The sequence below is a fragment of the Triturus cristatus genome, chromosome 3_1, assembly GCF_964204655.1.
Source record: "Triturus cristatus chromosome 3_1, aTriCri1.1, whole genome shotgun sequence".
NCBI classification, from domain to species: Eukaryota; Metazoa; Chordata; class Amphibia; order Caudata; family Salamandridae; genus Triturus; species Triturus cristatus.
Window position 1 is genome coordinate 4915949 of NC_140583.1, and position 19876 is coordinate 4935824.

At 56.7% G+C, this 19876-nt stretch overlaps 1 protein-coding gene across 1 annotated transcript in view; it reads right to left on the bottom strand.

The window, feature by feature from the left end:
* The window catches only part of LOC146859575 (uncharacterized), a 150706-nt gene extending 137213 nt beyond the window's left edge, over positions 1 to 13493 (bottom strand). Inside the window, exon 1 of the mRNA XM_085646509.1 lies at positions 13226 to 13493. The gene's annotated coding sequence lies outside the window, so the exon portion shown is untranslated. The remainder of the gene's footprint in view (positions 1 to 13225) is intronic.
* Between the last annotated feature and the right edge of the window lie 6383 nt (positions 13494 to 19876).

Here is a 19876-nt window from a genome sequence, read left to right on the forward strand (position 1 = left end):
GATCCTCCCCCCCGCATGCGTATTAAGGGAGCGTGTACAGAGGGACTCTGGCACAAAGGAGTATCAACAGTGGGGATCCTCTCCCCTGCATGCATATTGAGAGAATGCGTACTGAGGGAGTATAGTACCAAGGAGTATCACTAGTGGGTATCCTCCCTCCTGCATGGGTATTAAGAGAGCGCGCACCGAGGGAGTGAAGTACCAAGGAGTATCAACAGTTGGTATCCTCCCCCCTGCATGCGTATTAAGAGAGAGCGTACTGAGGGAGTGCGGCACCAAGGAGTATCACCAGTAGGTATCCTCCCCCTGCATGCGTATTAAGGGAGGGCATACTGAGGGAGTGCGGCACCAAGGAGTATCAGCAGTGGGAATCCTCCCCCCTGCATGCGTATTAAGAAAGCGCGTACTGAGGGAGTGCGGCACCAAGGATTATCACCATCGTAACCTGATTTACGCACCGCCAGATTACAATGGCGGCGGGTAACGCGGCGGACGGAAAGTCGGACCCCTGCTTTTCCGCTGCGGTCCGAGCTGGGGACATATATGGTGGCGGTGCCTAGCAGGCACCGCCATCCATATTAGAATGTGTGGCATTGAAGGCCTTTCCATGGTGGCAATGGCGCTATGGAAAGGCTGGCGGGATTTGCTTAGGGGGCTGTTGCAGGCCCCTGGGGGGTAGGAAGGTGGGGGCTGCACGGGGGGGGTACCTATGGTACCCCCTACATTGCCATGCACAAGGTGGCAGGCAACGTGCGGTGCCTGCCACGTTGTGCATGGCAATACACAACATAGCATTTTATTATTGGGGCGGGTGCAGCAGCCAGCAGCACCCGCGGCAATGTTAAAATGCCTGCGGATGCATCATAATTGGGCTGGCGGGACCGCTGCATGGCATGCAGGCGGTCGCGTTACAGCTAGGGTGGCGGGTGGACTTAAGTCCGGCCACCATGGGGGCGTGGCTTGCCTGGCAGCGGAATGGCTGCTCCTTGAGTGTGCTCCGCCGGCCGAGACAGCATCCGACATAGATCCGCACATGATCCAGGACTGAACTTCGATTCCTGATGCCCTCTGAGCATTAGGGAAACCGTGGCGACAGGCATGGCAAGTTTGGGGCGAATCCGGAGCTGGCACGATCACTCCTGTGGCCCGCGAGGTGGAGAGCGAGTTGCGGTAGAATTGGCTGTGGACCCGAGTTGCGACCGCGCAAATGACCTGAGGCTGTGGCTGCGAGTCGGGCCTGTGGAGACCTGCAGTTTGCCGCAGCGGAACGTCGGAGACGCCGGCTCGGAGGTATGGCGCGGCTGAAGAGGGCTGCTGCCGCCTGCTAAGAGGTGAGGAGGTGCCTCAGTGCTGCAGGGGGGCGTGCAGCAGCAGTGGTAGCGTGGTAGCAGCCGCCATTTCGCCCGTAGGGGAAGACCGGCTGTTAGGGGCATCGTGACGGCGCCCAGTGGATGAAGCAGTCGGATTGTGGGGGCAACCTGCATGACTAATATGTAGTTCAGGGAGGTGGGCCCAGTGGCTCCGTAGTGCCTGCCAGTGGATTTTGGAGATGGGCAGGCTGACCTGAAAGCATGATGCTGCCCGGCCGCCATTTTACTGACGGGCAGAAGAGATAGGCCCTGGGGCTACACGAAGTGGAGCTTCCCCTGCATTGTGCTTTTATACAATTCTGCTTTTGATCAATGCGGTGCAGTAGCGGGACACTGTCAATCAGGCTCCCAGTGAAATAGATGGGATATTGGGGGCTGCATGTCCGTACCTGCAGCAGTTGGTGGCTCACCGCCATGAGCATGTGCAGTCTGTTTAATGACCCCTGGAGCACGGGTGGCGGAGAGAGTAGAAGGTGACACCCCGGACATCCTGGGAGGCCGAATGGACTAAGTTAAGCAAGCGCAGGAGGACGCCTTCACTGGGGTGAATTAAATCGCGACGTTTGCGGAGCGGAGGTCCAGACCGCTGCGACCTGGGGGCACCAGTGTTATTGCACAGTCATGGGGAAACAGGATGCCAAGCAGCCCAAGATTAGCTTCGAGCAGCGACGGTCGACTAGGCAAATGGAGCGGGACGCGGAGTCAGCATCTGGAGGGGCAGTGGAGGTGGATAGGGAGGGGGGCGGGGGGGGCGCAGCAAGAAGATCATGGCGAAGACATGCGCACCCTTATGCTAGAAATGCGCTCCAGCTTGCGCACTATTGACGCAAAACTAGACACGCTGACAACGCAGATGGAGTCAGTGAAAACCCAGATTGGGGTACACGAGCACAGGTTGGACGTTCTTGAAAATAAACAATCTGACTTCCACGAATTCCAAGTCGAGACCAAGGACCAACTGTCGCAAATGGATAGGCTCTTAGGTGTGATCCAAGCGAAGAACGAGGATTTGGAGGCCAGATCGCGACGGAACCATACGCATCACTAAGAAGGAAAATTATGTTGCGGACCTTCTGAAGGACTTATTCGCTGAACACTTATCACCTATGTTTGCTGTTGAAAGAGCACATCGTACCTTGAGAGCTCGGCCACCGCTTGGGGCTCCGCCGCGTCCTATTATGGCGAGGATTTTAAATTATCAGGACCGGGTTGTGGTGCTACGTCAAGCTCGAATTAAGGGGACTACGACACACCAAGGAAATCAGATTGCCTTCTATCCAGGCTTCACTCCGGCAGTACAGGCGGCCAGGAGGGAATTTTTGGCAGCGAAACAAATCCTACTGCAAGCACTAATTTCCTATTCCCTGCTATACCCAGCCAAACTTAAAGTATTCTATGACGGCTCCGCTCACTTTTTCACAGACGCCAAATCGGCTCTGAAATTCGCCAAACATATAGGAGGCAAGCAGAAGAAACCTGGCCCTCGCTCTGAAGATGCCACTGAAAATCAGCTAAGTGATAATGACTGATGTGTATGCTATGACACTCCATTTGCTATGTTCCACCTATATTTGTATGATACCGAGAATATATTGTTTAGCTCTGATGGTGGGCATGGGACTCTGGACTGTTATGTACGCTGTTAGATATATAGCATTATATGGCTCCTGCTGGATATGGTTAGCCAAATGCAATATTGAAGTATTCTGTAGCTACGTCATTGCACATGTAAGTCGTCTATTGCTGATCTGCCACACGGTGGGAGGTACTCGATCGCAATAGCAAGAGATGGAGGGAGGAGAAAATGCTGCTTGGGCCACGGGATTGCTCTATTCATGACTGGATGCAAATTCTTGTCCTTGCAGTTTCTTGGCCACCCCACTTCGGTAGGGGATGTCGTTCGGTATTCACACGTCCCCATGGGAGATTTCCCAGATATATATTTGTTGTTGTTTTGCATGGGTGGGGATATACTTCAACCTAATTGGGGGGTTGTTATGGGTGGGAGGGGGGGGGGGGTCTTGGGGAAGGTTCGTACTGGGTTGGTAGTGAGTGGCCTTGCTGTGATTGGTATGATGTGCGGGACAGGGAGATATTTGTAGTTATGGGTGGGACACGAATTGAGATGTGTGGAAAGGCCTTGACATGCATGAGATTATAATAAATTGTTTAACCTGGAACATACGCGGACTCAATGACAGCAGAAAAGCCTGTATGGTGCATGCATATCTTGCACGACAATATTGATATATGTATGTTGCAGGAGACCCACCTCCGCTCCCTAACCTCTGTGAAACTTAAGACATAATAGATAGGGATCATCTTATGTCTCAGTCTACTGCAACTATTCAAGGGGGGTGGCTGTGTTGGTAAGAAGGGGACTAAACTGGAGAGAGCGCGAAGTCTATACAGACCCAGAGGGACGATACATTGTTCTATTGGGATACCTGGGTGGCACTCTGGTAACACTGGTGGCGTTATATGGCCCAAATGTGGACGCACTTGAATTTTTTCAAGAAGTGTGGGCCATGGTGCGGGCTTCCGGTTGCACCACGACCCTTTGGGGGGGGGGGAGACTTTAATGCCATTCTTCATGACAAACTAGATAGACAGGGTGCAGCGCGAACTCATCACCCAGCGGCAAGTAAAGTTCTCAACGCTCTTCTATGATGGGGATATGGTGGATATATGGCGACTACAGAATCCACTGACTAAGGAAGGTACGTGATTTTCGGAGCATCGTCATGTCTGGTCTCAGCTGGACTACTGGTTAAGGACTAGAGATATGGCCAGTTGGGTTAACACAAACTGCCCCAGGGCAGGAAGGAAAGCCCTGTGTAGGCTGCTAGCTCAGCTCGGGTCCAGGCACAGATTTCCTCTGGAAACAACCTTTTTGGTGCAGCTAACAGCAATGCAGTATGCACAGATTCTTCACAGTGCAGTAAACACAGAGTAGTGTGTAGATTTTATTTATGGTCAACCCTCAGTGTGCACAGATTTTCTCAATAAACACCTCACAGACTGTAGTGAGCAGAAATGCAGTGGGGATAGAGTTCCTCATTTAACAATAGATTGTAGTAAATAGCAGTGCAGTGTGCAGATTTCAACTATGAAGATTTCATATATAGACACCCTTCCCAAAGTAGTAAACAGCAGTGCAGTGTGCACAGATTTTCTCTTTTGCTGTAAACACCCATCACAGGGTAGTAAATATCAGTGTAGTGATCACAGATGACCTCTTTTGTAAGCACCCCACATTGTGTAGTAAGCATTGAGCAGTGTGCACAGATTTCCTCTATAAATACCCCTGGTAATGCAGTAAGATGCAGGGCAGTGTACATATTCCTCACAGTGCAGCAAGATGCAGGGCAGTGTGCACAGGTTCCTCACAGTGCAGTAAGATGCAGTTCAGCATGCACAGATTTCTCATAGTGCAGTAAGATGCAGTGCAGTGCGCACAGGTCTCATAGCGCAGTAAGATGCAGTGCAGTGTGTGCAGATTTCTCAGCACGCAGTAAGGTACTGTGCAGTGTGTGCAGATTTCTCAGAGGGCAGTAAGATGTAGTGCAGTGCGCACAGATTTCTCAGGGCGCAGTAAGGTGCAGTGTGTGCAGATTTCTCAGAGTGCAGTAAGATGCAGTGCAGTGCGCACATATTTCTCATAGCGCAGTAAGATGCAGTGTGGTGTGTGCAGATTTCTCGGCATGCAGTAAGGTGCAATGCATTGTGTGCAGATTTCTCAGAGTGCAGTAAGGTGCAGTGCAGTGTGTGGAGATTTCTCAGAGGGCAGTAAGATGCAGTGCGCACAGATTTCTCAGGGCGCAGTAAGGTGCAGTGTGTGCAGAAAAGTGCAGTGCGCACAGATTTCTCAGAGGGCTGTAAGGTGCAGTGTGTGCAGATTTCTCAGAGCGCAGTCACCATACAATCAATACCTCCAAAAAGCTCCAATAACAACTTGCAAGGGCGAGCTTTGGAACAACAGCTTGACTTATTCAACCTTCAAGCAAGTCATAAACAAAACTGCAACATTTCAGTCCTTGCCCGTTGATAAAAACATCTTCAGCGAGACAACACACGCCTGGATGGTGATCAAACATTATAAGACAACTGATGGCTCTTCGCTTCGGAAAACTACCATCAATCGCAGACCAGCCAACCAGGGTCCACAAAGGGCCGACACCATGCAGACTCTGCGGCAGTAACAAAGAAGGCTTTATTCATCTAATCTGCACATGTACAAAACTTTGCACAGCACGAGTCACTTTATTAAGAAAAGCGCCAAACACCAGAAGAATAAGGACATGCAGAGCGGGCATAATAGCAAGTCTGGGCCCGTCTGATCCTCAAATGTACGGTCAACGGATAAAACGTCTTACCCGTCATGATCTCGCACTGAAAACAGAATCTCTAGCTACAAAGCAGAGAGAGAAATCTACAATATGTTACGAAACTTTATTATTCATGATAACTAACGGGAGAATGCTTGTAACCTTACAATTAGGCCTGAAAAGTAACTCTTAACTGAGTGGCGGAACACTGACACTTTACGATTTAGCAAGTGCTTACCGCACGCTACAAACCCCACTATTATAACAACTAAGAATGTAAAGCTTTTAAGTTTTTAAAATGCAGAAATTGTATCGCTTACTTTTACTCATGCAAAAAATTGTTAAGGTTTTAAGTAACTAAACAATAAACATTTATTATCATTATCATCATTTGTGCGCGCAGATTTCTCAGAGCGCAGCAAGGTGCAGTGCACTGCGCACAGATTTTTCAGAGAGCAGTAAGGTGCAGTGTGTGCAGATTTCTCAGAGCGCAGTAAAGTACAGGGCAGTGCACAAATTCCTCATAGTGCAGTAAGATGCAGTGCACAGATCCCTTCTTTAACACAAATGATGCCCACAAACACCCCCGGATAGAAGAGCCCTGCTCAGCCCCACAGGCCCCTGGATAGAAGAGCCCAGCTCACCCCCAGAGGCCCCCCGGATAGAAGAACCCAGCTCAGCCCCAGAGACCCCCGGATAGAAGAGCCCAGCTCAGCCCCAGAGGCCCCCGGATAGAGGAGCCCAGCTCAGCCCCAGATGCCCCCGCATAGAGGAGCCCAGCTCAGCCCCAGAGGCCCTCGGATAGAAGAGCCCAGCTCAGCCCCACAGGCCCCTGGATAGAAGAGCCCAGCTCACCCCCAGAGGCCCCCCGGATAGAAGAACCCAGCTCAGCCCCAGAGACCCCCGGATAGAAGAGCCCAGCTCAGCCCCAGAGGCCCCCGGATAGAGGAGCCCAGCTCAGCCCCAGATGCCCCCGCATAGAGGAGCCCAGCTCAGCCCCAGAGGCCCTCGGATAGAGGAGCCCAGCTCAGCCCCAGAGGCCCCCAGATAGAAGAGCCCAGCTCAGCCCCAGTGGCCCCCAGATAGAAGAGCCCAGGCCAGTGGTCCTCGGATAGAAGAGCCCAGCTCAGCCCCACAGGCCCCTGGATAGAAGAGCCCAGCTCACCCCCAGAGGCCCCCCGGATAGAAGAACCCAGCTCAGCCCCAGAGACCCCCGGATAGAAGAGCCCAGCTCAGCCCCAGAGGCCCCCGGATAGAGGAGCCCAGCTCAGCCCCAGATGCCCCCGCATAGAGGAGCCCAGCTCAGCCCCAGAGGCCCTCGGATAGAGGAGCCCAGCTCAGCCCCAGAGGCCCCCAGATAGAAGAGCCCAGCTCAGCCCCAGTGGCCCCCAGATAGAAGAGCCCAGGCCAGTGGTCCTTGGATAGAAGAGCCCAGCTCAGCCCCAGAGGCCCCCGGATAGAAGAGCCCAGCTCAGCCCCAGAGGCCCCCGGATAGAAGAGCCCAGCTCAGCCCCAGAGGCCCCCGGATAGAAGAGCCCCGCTCAGCCCCAGAGGCCCCCGGATAGAAGAGCCCAGCTCAGCCCCAGAGGCCCCCGGATAGAAGAGCCCAGCTCAGCCCCAGAGGCCCCCGGATAGAAGAGCCCAGCTCAGCCCCAGAGGCCCCCGGATAGAAGAGCCCAGCTCAGCCCCAGAGGCCCCCGGATAGAAGAGCCCCGCTCAGCCCCAGAGGCCCCCGGATAGAAGAGCCCAGCTCAGCCCCAGAGGCCCCCGGATAGAAGAGCCCAGCTCAGCCCCAGTGGCCCCCGAATAGAAGAGCCCAGCTCAGCCCCAGTGGCCCCCAGAGACAAGAGCCCAGCTCAGGCCCAGAGCCCCCCGGATAGAAGAGCCCAGCTCAGCCCCAGAGGCCCCCGGATAGAAGAGCCCAGCTCAGCCCCAGAGGCCACCGGATAAAAGAGCCCAGCCCAGCCCCAGAGGCCCCCGGATAAATGCCCAGCTCAGCCCCAGTGGCCCCAGATAGAAGACCCAGCTCAGCCCCAGAGGCCCCCGGATAGAAGAGCCCCGCTCAGCCCCAGAGGCCCCCGGATAGAAGAGCCCAGCTCAGCCCCACAGGCCCCTGGATAGAAGAGCCCAGCTCAGCCCCAGAGGCCCCTAGATAGAAGAGCCCAGCTCAGCCCCAGAGGCCCCAGGATAGAAGAGCCCAGCTCAGCCCCAGAGGCCCCCGGATAGAAGAGCCCAGCTCAGCCCCAGAGGCCCCCGGATAGAGGAGCCCAGCTCAGCCCCAGATGTGCCCCCGGATAGAAGAGCCCAGCTCAGCACCAGAGGCCCCCGGATAGAGGAGCCCAGCTCAGCCACAGAGGCCCCCAGATAGAAGAGCCCAGCTCAGCCCCAGAGACCCCTGGATAGAGGAGCCCAGCTCAGCCCCTGAGGCCCCCGGATACAGGAGCCCAGCTCAGTCCCAGATGCCCCCGGATACAGGAGCCCAGCTCAGCCCCAGAGGCCCCCAGATAGAAGAGCCCAGCTCAGCCCCAGTGGCCCACAGATAGAAGAGCCCAGGCCAGTGGTCCTCGGATAGAAGAGCCCAGCTCAGCCCCACAGGCCCCTGGATAGAAGAGCCCAGCTCACCCCCAGAGGCCCCCCGGATAGAAGAACCCAGCTCAGCCCCAGAGACCCCCGGATAGAAGAGCCCAGCTCAGCCCCAGAGGCCCCCGGATAGAGGAGCCCAGCTCAGCCCCAGATGCCCCCGCATAGAGGAGCCCAGCTCAGCCCCAGAGGCCCTCGGATAGAGGAGCCCAGCTCAGCCCCAGAGGCCCCCAGATAGAAGAGCCCAGCTCAGCCCCAGTGGCCCCCAGATAGAAGAGCCCAGGCCAGTGGTCCTCGGATAGAAGAGCCCAGCTCAGCCCCAGAGGCCCCCGGATAGAAGAGCCCAGCTCAGCCCCAGAGGCCCCCGGATAGAAGAGCCCAGCTCAGCCCCAGAGGCCCCCGGATAGAAGAGCCCCGCTCAGCCCCAGAGGCCCCCGGATAGAAGAGCCCAGCTCAGCCCCAGAGGCCCCCGGATAGAAGAGCCCAGCTCAGCCCCAGAGGCCCCCGGATAGAAGAGCCCAGCTCAGCCCCAGAGGCCCGCGGATAGAAGAGCCCCGCTCAGCCCCAGAGGCCCCCGGATAGAAGATCCCAGCTCAGCCCCAGAGGCCCCCGGATAGAAGAGCCCAGCTCAGCCCCAGTGGCCCCCGAATAGAAGAGCCCAGCTCAGCCCCAGTGGCCCCCAGAGACAAGAGCCCAGCTCAGGCCCAGAGCCCCCCGGATAGAAGAGCCCAGCTCAGCCCCAGAGGCCCCCGGATAGAAGAGCCCAGCTCAGCCCCAGAGGCCACCGGATAAAAGAGCCCAGCCCAGCCCCAGAGGCCCCCGGATAAATGCCCAGCTCAGCCCCAGTGGCCCCAGATAGAAGACCCAGCTCAGCCCCAGAGGCCCCCGGATAGAAGAGCCCCGCTCAGCCCCAGAGGCCCCCGGATAGAAGAGCCCAGCTCAGCCCCACAGGCCCCTGGATAGAAGAGCCCAGCTCAGCCCCAGAGGCCCCTAGATAGAAGAGCCCAGCTCAGCCCCAGAGGCCCCAGGATAGAAGAGCCCAGCTCAGCCCCAGAGGCCCCCGGATAGAAGAGCCCAGCTCAGCCCCAGAGGCCCCCGGATAGAGGAGCCCAGCTCAGCCCCAGATGTGCCCCCGGATAGAAGAGCCCAGCTCAGCACCAGAGGCCCCCGGATAGAGGAGCCCAGCTCAGCCCCAGAGGCCCCCAGATAGAAGAGCCCAGCTCAGCCCCAGAGACCCCTGGATAGAGGAGCCCAGCTCAGCCCCTGAGGCCCCCGGATACAGGAGCCCAGCTCAGTCCCAGATGCCCCCGGATACAGGAGCCCAGCTCAGTCCCAGATGCCCCGGATAGAGGAGCCCAGCTCAGTCCCAGATGCCCCGGATAGAGGAGCCCAGCTCAGCCCCAGAGGCCCCCGGTTAGAACATCCCAGCTCAGCCCCAGAGCCCCCCGGAGAGAAGAGCCCAGCTCAGCCCCAGAGGCCCCCCGGGGAGAAGAGCCCAGCTCAGCCCCAGAGGCCCCCGGATAGAAGAGCCTAGCTCAGTCCCAGAGGCCCCCCGGATAGAAGAGCCCAGCTCAGCCCTGAGAGGCCCCCGGATAGAAGAGCCTAGCTCAGCCCCAGTGGCCCCCAGATAGAAGAGCCCAGCTCAACCCGGCTCTTGGCAGAGATTTCTCACAGTGCAGTAAGATGCAGGACAATGAGCACAGATTCCTCAGTGCAGTATGTAGACTCCTCACCGTGCAGTCATATGAGGTGCAGTGATCTTTAACACCAATGATGCCCACAAACACCCCCAGAGCCGGAAGGAAAGGCCCCCAGTGGCCCCTGGATAGAAGAGCCCAGCTCAGCTCCAGAGGCCCTCGGATAGAGGAGCCCAGCTGAGTCCCAGAGGCCCCAGGATAGAAGAGCCCAGCTCAGCCCCAGAGGCCCGCGGATAGAAGAGTCCAGCTCAGCCCCAGTGGCCCCCGGATAGAAGAGCCCAGCTCAGCCCCAGTGGCCCCCGGATAGAAGAGCCCAGCTCAGCCCCAGTGGCCCCCGGATAGAAGAGCCCAGCTCAGCCCCAGTGGCCCCCGGATAGAAGAGCCCAGCTCAGCCCCAGTGGCCCCCGGATAGAAGAGCCCAGCTCAGCCCCAGTGGCCCCCGGATAGAAGAGTCCAGCTCAGCCCCAGTGGTCCCCGGATAGAAGAGCCCAGCTCAGCGCCAGTGGCCCCCGGATAGAAGAGCCCAGCTCAGCCCTAGTGGCCCCCGGATAGAAGAGCCCAACTCAGCCCCAGTGGCCCCCAGATAGAAGAGCCCAGCCCAGTGGTCCCCGGATAGAAGAGCCCAGCTCAGCCACAGAGCGCCCCTGGATATAAGAGCCCAGCTCAGCCCCAGTGGCCCTGAATAGAAGAGCCCAGCTCAGCCCCAGCGGCCCCTGGATAGAAGAGTCCAGCTCAGCCCCAGTGGCCCCCAGAGACAAGAGCCCAGCTCAGGCCCAGAGCCCCCCGGATAGAAGAGCCCAGCTCAGCCCCAGAGGCCCCCGGATAGAAGAGCCCAGCTCAGCCCCAGAGGCCACCGGATAAAAGAGCCCAGCCCAGCCCCAGAGGCCCCCGGATAAATGCCCAGCTCAGCCCCAGTGGCCCCAGATAGAAGACCCAGCTCAGCCCCAGAGGCCCCCGGATAGAAGAGCCCCGCTCAGCCCCAGAGGCCCCCGGATAGAAGAGCCCAGCTCAGCCCCACAGGCCCCTGGATAGAAGAGCCCAGCTCAGCCCCAGAGGCCCCTAGATAGAAGAGCCCAGCTCAGCCCCAGAGGCCCCAGGATAGAAGAGCCCAGCTCAGCCCCAGAGGCCCCCGGATAGAAGAGCCCAGCTCAGCCCCAGAGGCCCCCGGATAGAGGAGCCCAGCTCAGCCCCAGATGTGCCCCCGGATAGAAGAGCCCAGCTCAGCACCAGAGGCCCCCGGATAGAGGAGCCCAGCTCAGCCCCAGAGGCCCCCAGATAGAAGAGCCCAGCTCAGCCCCAGAGGCCCCTGGATAGAGGAGCCCAGCTCAGCCCCTGAGGCCCCCGGATACAGGGGCCCAGCTCAGTCCCAGATGCCCCCGGATACAGGAGCCCAGCTCAGTCCCAGATGCCCCGGATAGAGGAGCCCAGCTCAGTCCCAGATGCCCCGGATAGAGGAGCCCAGCTCAGCCCCAGAGGCCCCCGGTTAGAACATCCCAGCTCAGCCCCAGAGCCCCCCGGAGAGAAGAGCCCAGCTCAGCCCCAGAGGCCCCCCGGGGAGAAGAGCCCAGCTCAGCCCCAGAGGCCCCCGGATAGAAGAGCCTAGCTCAGTCCCAGAGGCCCCCCGGATAGAAGAGCCCAGCTCAGCCCTGAGAGGCCCCCGGATAGAAGAGCCTAGCTCAGCCCCAGTGGCCCCCAGATAGAAGAGCCCAGCTCAACCCGGCTCTTGGCAGAGATTTCTCACAGTGCAGTAAGATGCAGGACAATGAGCACAGATTCCTCAGTGCAGTATGTAGACTCCTCACCGTGCAGTCATATGAGGTGCAGTGATCTTTAACACCAATGATGCCCACAAACACCCCCAGAGCCGGAAGGAAAGGCCCCCAGTGGCCCCTGGATAGAAGAGCCCAGCTCAGCTCCAGAGGCCCTCGGATAGAGGAGCCCAGCTGAGTCCCAGAGGCCCCAGGATAGAAGAGCTCAGCTCAGCCCCAGAGGCCCGCGGATAGAAGAGTCCAGCTCAGCCCCAGTGGCCCCCGGATAGAAGAGCCCAGCTCAGCCCCAGTGGCCCCCGGATAGAAGAGCCCAGCTCAGCCCCAGTGGCCCCCGGATAGAAGAGCCCAGCTCAGCCCCAGTGGCCCCCGGATAGAAGAGCCCAGCTCAGCCCCAGTGGCCCCCGGATAGAAGAGTCCAGCTCAGCCCCAGTGGCCCCCGGATAGAAGAGTCCAGCTCAGCCCCAGTGGTCCCCGGATAGAAGAGCCCAGCTCAGCGCCAGTGGCCCCCGGATAGAAGAGCCCAGCTCAGCCCTAGTGGCCCCCGGATAGAAGAGCCCAACTCAGCCCCAGTGGCCCCCAGATAGAAGAGCCCAGCCCAGTGGTCCCCGGATAGAAGAGCCCAGCTCAGCCACAGAGCACCCCTGGATATAAGAGCCCAGCTCAGCCCCAGTGGCCCTGAATAGAAGAGCCCAGCTCAGCCCCAGCGGCCCCTGGATAGAAGAGTCCAGCTCAGCCCCAGTGGCCCCCAGATAGAAGAGCTCAGCCCCAGTGGCCCCCGGATAGAAGAGCCCAGCTCAGCCCCAGTGGCCCCCAGATAGAAGAGCCCAGCCCCAGTGGCCCCGGGATGGCGGAGCCCAGCTCAGCCCCAGTGGCCCCCAGATAGAAGAGCCCAGCCCCAGTGGCCCTCGGATAGAGGAGCCCAGCTCAGCCCCAGAGGCCCCGAGAGAGAAGAGCCCAGCTCAGCCCCAGTGGCCCCGGGATGGCGGAGCCCAGCTCAGCCCCAGTGGCCCCCGGTTAGAAGAGCCCAGCACCAGTGGCCCCCGGATAGAAGAGCCCAGCTCAGCCCCAGTGGCCCCCGGATAGAGGAGCCCAGCTCAGCCCCAGAGGCCCCCAGAGAGAAGAGCCCAGCTCAGCCCCAGTGGCCCCCGGATAGAGGAGCCCAGCTCAGCCCCAGTGGCCCCCAGATAGAAAAGCCCAGCCCGGCTCCTGGCAGAGATTTCTCATAGTGCAGTAAGATGCAGGGCAGTGAGCACAGATTCTTCGGTGCAGCATGTAGACTCCTCACAGTGCAGCCATGTGAGGTGCAGTGATCCCCTCTTTAACACCAATGATGCCCACAAACACCCCCAGGGCCGAAAGGAAAGGCCCCCAGTGGCCCTTGGATAGAAGAGCCCAGCTCAGCCCGGCTCCTGCAGAGATTCCCTCCAGGATTATCCAGTCAATTTCTACAAACACAGCAGAAGGTGCTGACAATCTCCTACCTGAGCAGAGACCTGTGCAGACACTTCCAGGCGCTCTCCCCCTCCTTCTGGGGTTGGGGGGGCTGGGGGGAGGGGGTCAGGGGCAGGTCTGTGAGGGTCTGGAGATAACTGCACAGACAGACAGAGCTCCTCCTCCTCTGCAGACAGATAGACAGACAGACCGGGCCCCTCCTTCCTCCACAGACAGACAGCGGCTCCTCCCCACGCCTCCGACAGACAGACAGGGCTCCCTCCTCCTCCACTGCAGCAGCCGGAATTGCTGGGAGTAACCCGGAAGCGGAAACCCGTGCTCCAGTTCTGCCGGGGAGCTCTGGAAGTGGCGTCAACGGTGAGCGCGCAGCGCCACCTGCTGGAGGAGAGCAGGATCTGCTCCGCTCCATCCATCGCCTCGGATAGTGTGGGCCCTTCATGCATTCATTCATTCATTCGTCTCTGGTTCTGAAACGACGAGAGGCGCGAGTCACAGCCCCCAAGAGCGGCTCAAACCCTCGCTCTGTGCGGGGGGGCAAGAGCTGGCACCACCCGTGCCAGGCAGGAGGGGTCAGCAACTCGTCCATGGCATCTGTCATACAAGACTCATTTCAACGGTGACGCTCATTTTCAAGAATAAATGTTTGTTTTTTCATTTTTAAGTCTGTTGCTGTTTACTATGTCAACAAGATCCAAGGAGACTGGCCCAGGACAGACCTCTCCCCCTTCACAAACCAAACTGGAAGGTGAGAGCAGACCTGACATGACCTTTGGCCTGTGACGCCTGCCCAGAAGGTTAGATAAAAATTAAAATATCATTTATATCGCCCTTGCTACCCTGACGAGGCGTTGAAGCAAGCTTTTAGTCTTACAAAAGCCAATTTCTTATCAAAAGTGGAATCAAATACTTTTGTTAACACATAATTTACAAATATTATAGCGATAGTGTCAAGTTTATGACCTCTGCTGATAAAGTTAAAGTAATGCTCACAAATATATCTGATAATAGATCTAAAATCAGGAAACTGACTGACTGATTAATTTGATCGCTAACATAACATTACCAGAATCAACAATAATAGAGGAATTTTTAGTGTCGCGGTCTAGTTGACGCGCACTACGTCAGGGCAGGAATGCGCGTAGCGGCCATATTGGACGCTACTGCGCATGCGCGAGTCAGCGCGGCGCGAGGGAAGCGATCGGAGCTTGTTGCCCGGCGCTCTCTCGGTGGTTATAAGCATAATAGCTAATAAAGGCATATAAACATATCTGGTAAATCTCCTGCACATCCTTGGGGGTAACCTGCAACCACACAGTGCAAATAGCAACTTTACAGTGGCGACGAGGCTCGGACAGAGAGGACCCTGTGATACCCAGGAGGGAGGTGCCCCCAACCTGCACATAGGAGGAAGACCTACACAGGTGGACGACATCCCACGTGGTAAGCAGACCGGGGAGGTCAAGGACAGACGCCAAAGCACCGGGAGAGCGCGGCAGTGGCAGACGGACACCAGAGGGAGGCACGTGAGCAGTAAGTGTGCCGGCCACGAGGTAGAGGAACGTCAAAGGCGAACCGTAGTGAGGCAGCAGAGACCCTGGCGGAATCGGGTGGAGACGGCGCAGGCAGCTCCGACGAGATCCAGGTGACCCGAAGAAGGGGGGAGAGGACAGAAGCGCCAGGTAGCCCGAGGAAACAGGCGGAAGCCAAGATGAGTGCGCAGGCATCAGCATTAACGTTCTGATGCTCCGTCCATCACCACCCCCTTTTGTACCGCTTTGTTCGCCATAAGTTGGCAGGGTATGCTCAGACGTGAGTCCCTTGCTCACTTTGCCACTGGATTCAAGCAAGCCTGGCTGAAGACGGCTGAAATGCCAGATACCGGTCCTAGGAAGCTTGTTTCCGGTCCAGGGAAGGCATGGCTTGGCAGTTCGGGCTGGACTGTTCCCATGAGGCACAGGGTCAGACTGATTTGCATATGGCCATGTCTGAACTGGGGTGGCAGAGTGGGCTAAAAAACGGTGATGGATCAAACCCAGATCTGTTGACTGGGTGTGAGTGTTTGATTGGTTCTGATGCTCCGTCCATCACCACCCCCTTTTGTACCGCTTTGTTCGCCATAAGTTGGCAGGGTATGCTCAGACGTGAGTCCCTTGCTCACTTTGCCACTGGATTCAAGCAAGCCTGGCTGAAGGCTGAAATGCCAGAAACCGGTCCTAGGAAGCTTGTTTCCGGTCCAGGGAAGGCATGGCTTGGCAGTTCGGGCTGGACTGTTCCCATGAGGCACAGGGTCAGACTGATTTGCATATGGCCATGTCTGAACTGGGGTGGCAGAGTGGGCTAAAAAACGGTGATGGATCAAACCCAGATCTGTTGACTGGGTGTGAGTGTTTGATTGGTTCTGATGCTCCGTCCATCACCACCCCCTTTTGTACCGCTTTGTTCGCCATAAGTTGGCAGGGTATGTTCAGACGTGAGTCCCTTGCTCACTTTGCCACTGGATTCAAGCAAGCCTGGCTGAAGACGGCTGAAATGCCAGATACCGGTCCTAGGAAGCTTGTTTCCGGTCCAGGAAAGGCATGGCTTGGCAGTTCGGGCTGGACTGTTCCCATGAGGCACAGGGTCAGACTGATTTGCATATGGCCATGTCTGAACTGGGGTGGCAGAGTGGGCTAAAAAACGGTGATGGATCAAACCCAGATCTGTTGACTGGGTGTGAGTGTTTGATTGGTTCTGATGCTCCGTCCATCACCACCCCCTTTTGTACCGCTTTGTTCGCCATAAGTTGGCAGGGTATGCTCAGACGTGAGTCCCTTGCTCACTTTGCCACTGGATTCAAGCAAGCCTGGCTGAAGACATTTGAAATGCCAGAAACCGGTCCTAGGAAGCTTGTTTCCGGTCCAGGGAAGGCATGGCTTGGCAGTTCGGGCTGGACTGTTCCCATGAGGCACAGGGTCAGACTGATTTGCATATGGCCATGTCTGAACTGGGGTGGCAGAGTGGGCTAAAAAACGGTGATGGATCAAACCCAGATCTGTTGACTGGGTGTGAGTGTTTGATTGGTTCTGATGCTCCGTCCATCACCACCCCCTTTTGTACCGCTTTGTTCGCCATAAGTTGGCAGGGTATGCTCAGACGTGAGTCCCTTGCTCACTTTGCCACTGGATTCAAGCAAGCCTGGCTGAAGACGGCTGAAATGCCAGAAACCGGTCCTAGGAAGCTTGTTTCCGGTCCAGGGAAGGCATGGCTTGGCAGTTTGGGCTGGACTGTTCCCATGAGGCACAGGGTCAGACTAGTTTGCATACGGCCATGTCTGAACTGGGGTGGCAGAGTGGGCTAAAAAACGGTGATGGATCAAACCCAGATCTGTTGACTGGGTGTGAGTGTTTGATTGGTTCTGATGCTCCGTCCATCACCACCCCCTTTTGAACCGCTTTGTTCGCCATAAGTTGGCAGGGTATGCTCAGACGTGAGTCCCTTGCTCACTTTGCCACTGGATTCAAGCAAGCCTGGCTGAAGACGGCTGAAATGCCAGAAACCGGTCCTAGAAAGCTTGTTTCCGGCCCAGGGAAGGCATGGCTTGGCAGTTCGGGCTGGACTGTTCCCATGAGGCACAGGGTCAGACTGATTTGCATATGGCCATGTCTGAACTGGGGTGGCAGAGTGGGCTAAAAAACGGTGATGGATCAAACCCAGATCTGTTGACTGGGTGTGAGTGTTTGATTGGTTCTGATGCTCCGTCCATCACCACCCCCTTTTGAACCGCTTTGTTCGCCATAAGTTGGCAGGGTATGCTCAGACGTGAGTCCCTTGCTCACTTTGCCACTGGATTCAAGCAAGCCTGGCTGAAGACGGCTGAAATGCCAGAAACCGGTCCTAGGAAGCTTGTTTCCGGTCCAGGGAAGGCATGGCTTGGCAGTTCGGGCTGGACTGTTCTCATGAGGCACAGGGTCAGACTGATTTGCATATGGCCATGTCTGAACTGGGGTGGCAGAGTGGGCTAAAAAACGGTGATGGATCAAACCCAGATCTGTTGACTGGGTGTGAGTGTTTGATAGGTTCTGATGCTCCGTCCATCACCACCCCCTTTTGTACCGATCAGCATTAACGACGCCAGTCCCGTTCCTTCCAAGACCAGGAGAACCCCAAATGAAATGGGAAGGCTGGAGGGAGTAATTCAAAAAATTACCTAGAAGCGCGGGAAGACGAGAACGAGGAAGCGTTCTCCAGTGCCAGGAGGAAGAGGATACTCTTACACAATCTGGGACCAGAAGGCATACGGGTATTCCAAAACCTAACACCAGTCACCCGACAGGCAGCGGACACCGACGTGTTCAAACACGCCATTGAAGATTTGGACAACCACTATCGTCTCGCAGTGTTCACCTCCATCGACCACTACAATTCCAGCAGAGGAAGCAAGAAGCGGGGGAAACGATAGACGACTACGTGGCGGCGCTGAGGAAACTTGCGATAACATGCAAATATGGGGCATTACAGGATGAATTGATTAAGGACCAAATCGTAATGCATACGGCAAGCAAGACAGTGCAAGATAAACTGTGGGCGAGTGGAGATGCGACGCTGAAAGACGTGATTGCCATAGTGAAAAGGGCAGAACTGACCAAGCGCTGCGCAGAGGCAGCAAAGAGAGACCAAGCCCCGAGACTCACGGTAAATAAGGTGGACGACGCGGACCAGTATGGACGAGGAAAAACAGCGCCTGGAGAATACAAAGGAGCATACAAGGGGAAAGGAAAACCGGGACAACCGTGGAAGCAAGAAAAGGGAGAAACGGCAAGGTGCTACAGATGTGGAAGCCCGAGCCACGCGGCGCAAAACAAACGGTGCCCCGCCTTCAGAGCCAAGTGTGCGTTCTGCGGCCTGGTCGGCCACTATGAGAAGGTGTGTCGAAGGAAAGGGAAACAACGTGCGGTGAAATTCGTGGCGCAGGACATAGGAGAAGAAGAAGACGGCCAGGAGGAAGACGACGAAGTCCTGTGCGTGGAAGACCAGGTACTGGGCATCGATGGGAGGAGAGCGCGCAAGCCCCAGTGCGACATGCTCATTGGAGGAGTAGGAATCACCATAGTGGCGGATTAGGGGTCTCCTTACACGATCGTCCAAAGATCGGTGTGGAACGAGAGGTTCAAACCCACACTTGGCACACGTCTAGAACCACCCGACATACGACCGGTCACCTACACGGGGGAACCCATTCCGATGGTAGGATTCAGGAGACTACTGTTCCAGTTCAAAGAACGTAGCGCCCACTGTAAACTGTACGTCGCGGAGAAGGGACCATCAGTCCTTGGGTGGATGGACCAAGGAGAGTTGGGCGTACAGCTGAATCCAGGAGGGGACACCCAAGTGCTGGTGACTTTGGACGGAGAAGAGTCGACGGCAGCGAAATGGCGGTGCGGACACCCGAAAGTATTTGGCGGCAAAATCGGTAAACTTGAGAAGTTTACCCACAAGATCGTCCTCAAGGAGAACGTCAGCCCTGTTGCGCACAGAGTAAAGAACATACCGATCGCAGTGAGAGAGGCAGTGCAACAGGGACTACACCGACTGGAGGACGGGGGAATCATCGAACCGATCAACAGCACGGAGTGGTTGGCGCCACTGGTAGTGGCCATGAAACCGTCAGGCAAGGTGCGCTTATGTGTGGATCTCCGAGAATTAAACAAGTGCATCGTGGTAGAAAAATTCCCATTACCACGCATAGAGGAAATGTTGGCCCGCACGAAAGGCGTGAAATAGTTCTCCACCATCGACCTACAATCGGCATACCACCAGGTGGTGCTGCATCCTACGAGCAAGAAACTGACGTCATTCATAACGCCGTTTGGATGCTATCAGTTCTGCCGCATGCCCTTCGGACTAGCATCTGCAGCGGCAGTGTTCCAAAAGCTGATGGCCCGCCTATTCAAGGGTATAGAGGGAGTGCAATACTTCCAGGATGATATCCTAGTAATGGGGAAGGAGCTAGAAGACCACGACGAGAAGCTGGAAGCGGTATTGAAGATCTTGGAGGAAAACGGCCTGACGGCTGAGTAGGAGAAGTGTCATTTCGGAATGACATCAGTCACATACCTGGGGCACGAGATAGGAGAACACGGGATAACACCGAAGAAAGGGAACGTGAAGGCCATCTGCGATGCACCCCCGCCCACATCCAAGGAAGAAGTAAGGTCATTTCTAGGGATGGCGGAATACTACAGCAAGTTTGTCCACCATTTCGCCGCGAAAACACACAACATGAGACAACTCACGAGGGACAAGACTGCGTTTGCATGGACGGAAGAGGCGCAAGAAGAGTTTGACACGGTGAAACGTGAAATCAGCCTGGCGATCCCGCTGCATGGGTACGATCCCCTGGGGAGATCCATATTGATGACGAACGCAAGCGAAAAAGGGTTAGGAGCGGTGCTCATGCAAGAAAGACCAGAAGGCGGGACGGAGACGATCAGCTTCGCGTCCAGGACATTGACGTCACCTGAACAAAAGTTCAGTGTGATCGAAAAAGAGATGCTAGCCGTGGTATGGGCCATGGGAAAGTACCGCCAGTTCCTGTGGAGCACACGATTTCAAGTGAAAACGGACCACAAACCTCTAGTGAAGGTTTTGACGTCCTGCGGCCATGCTAGCGCCACACCCCGGATTACGAAAATGACGCTGAA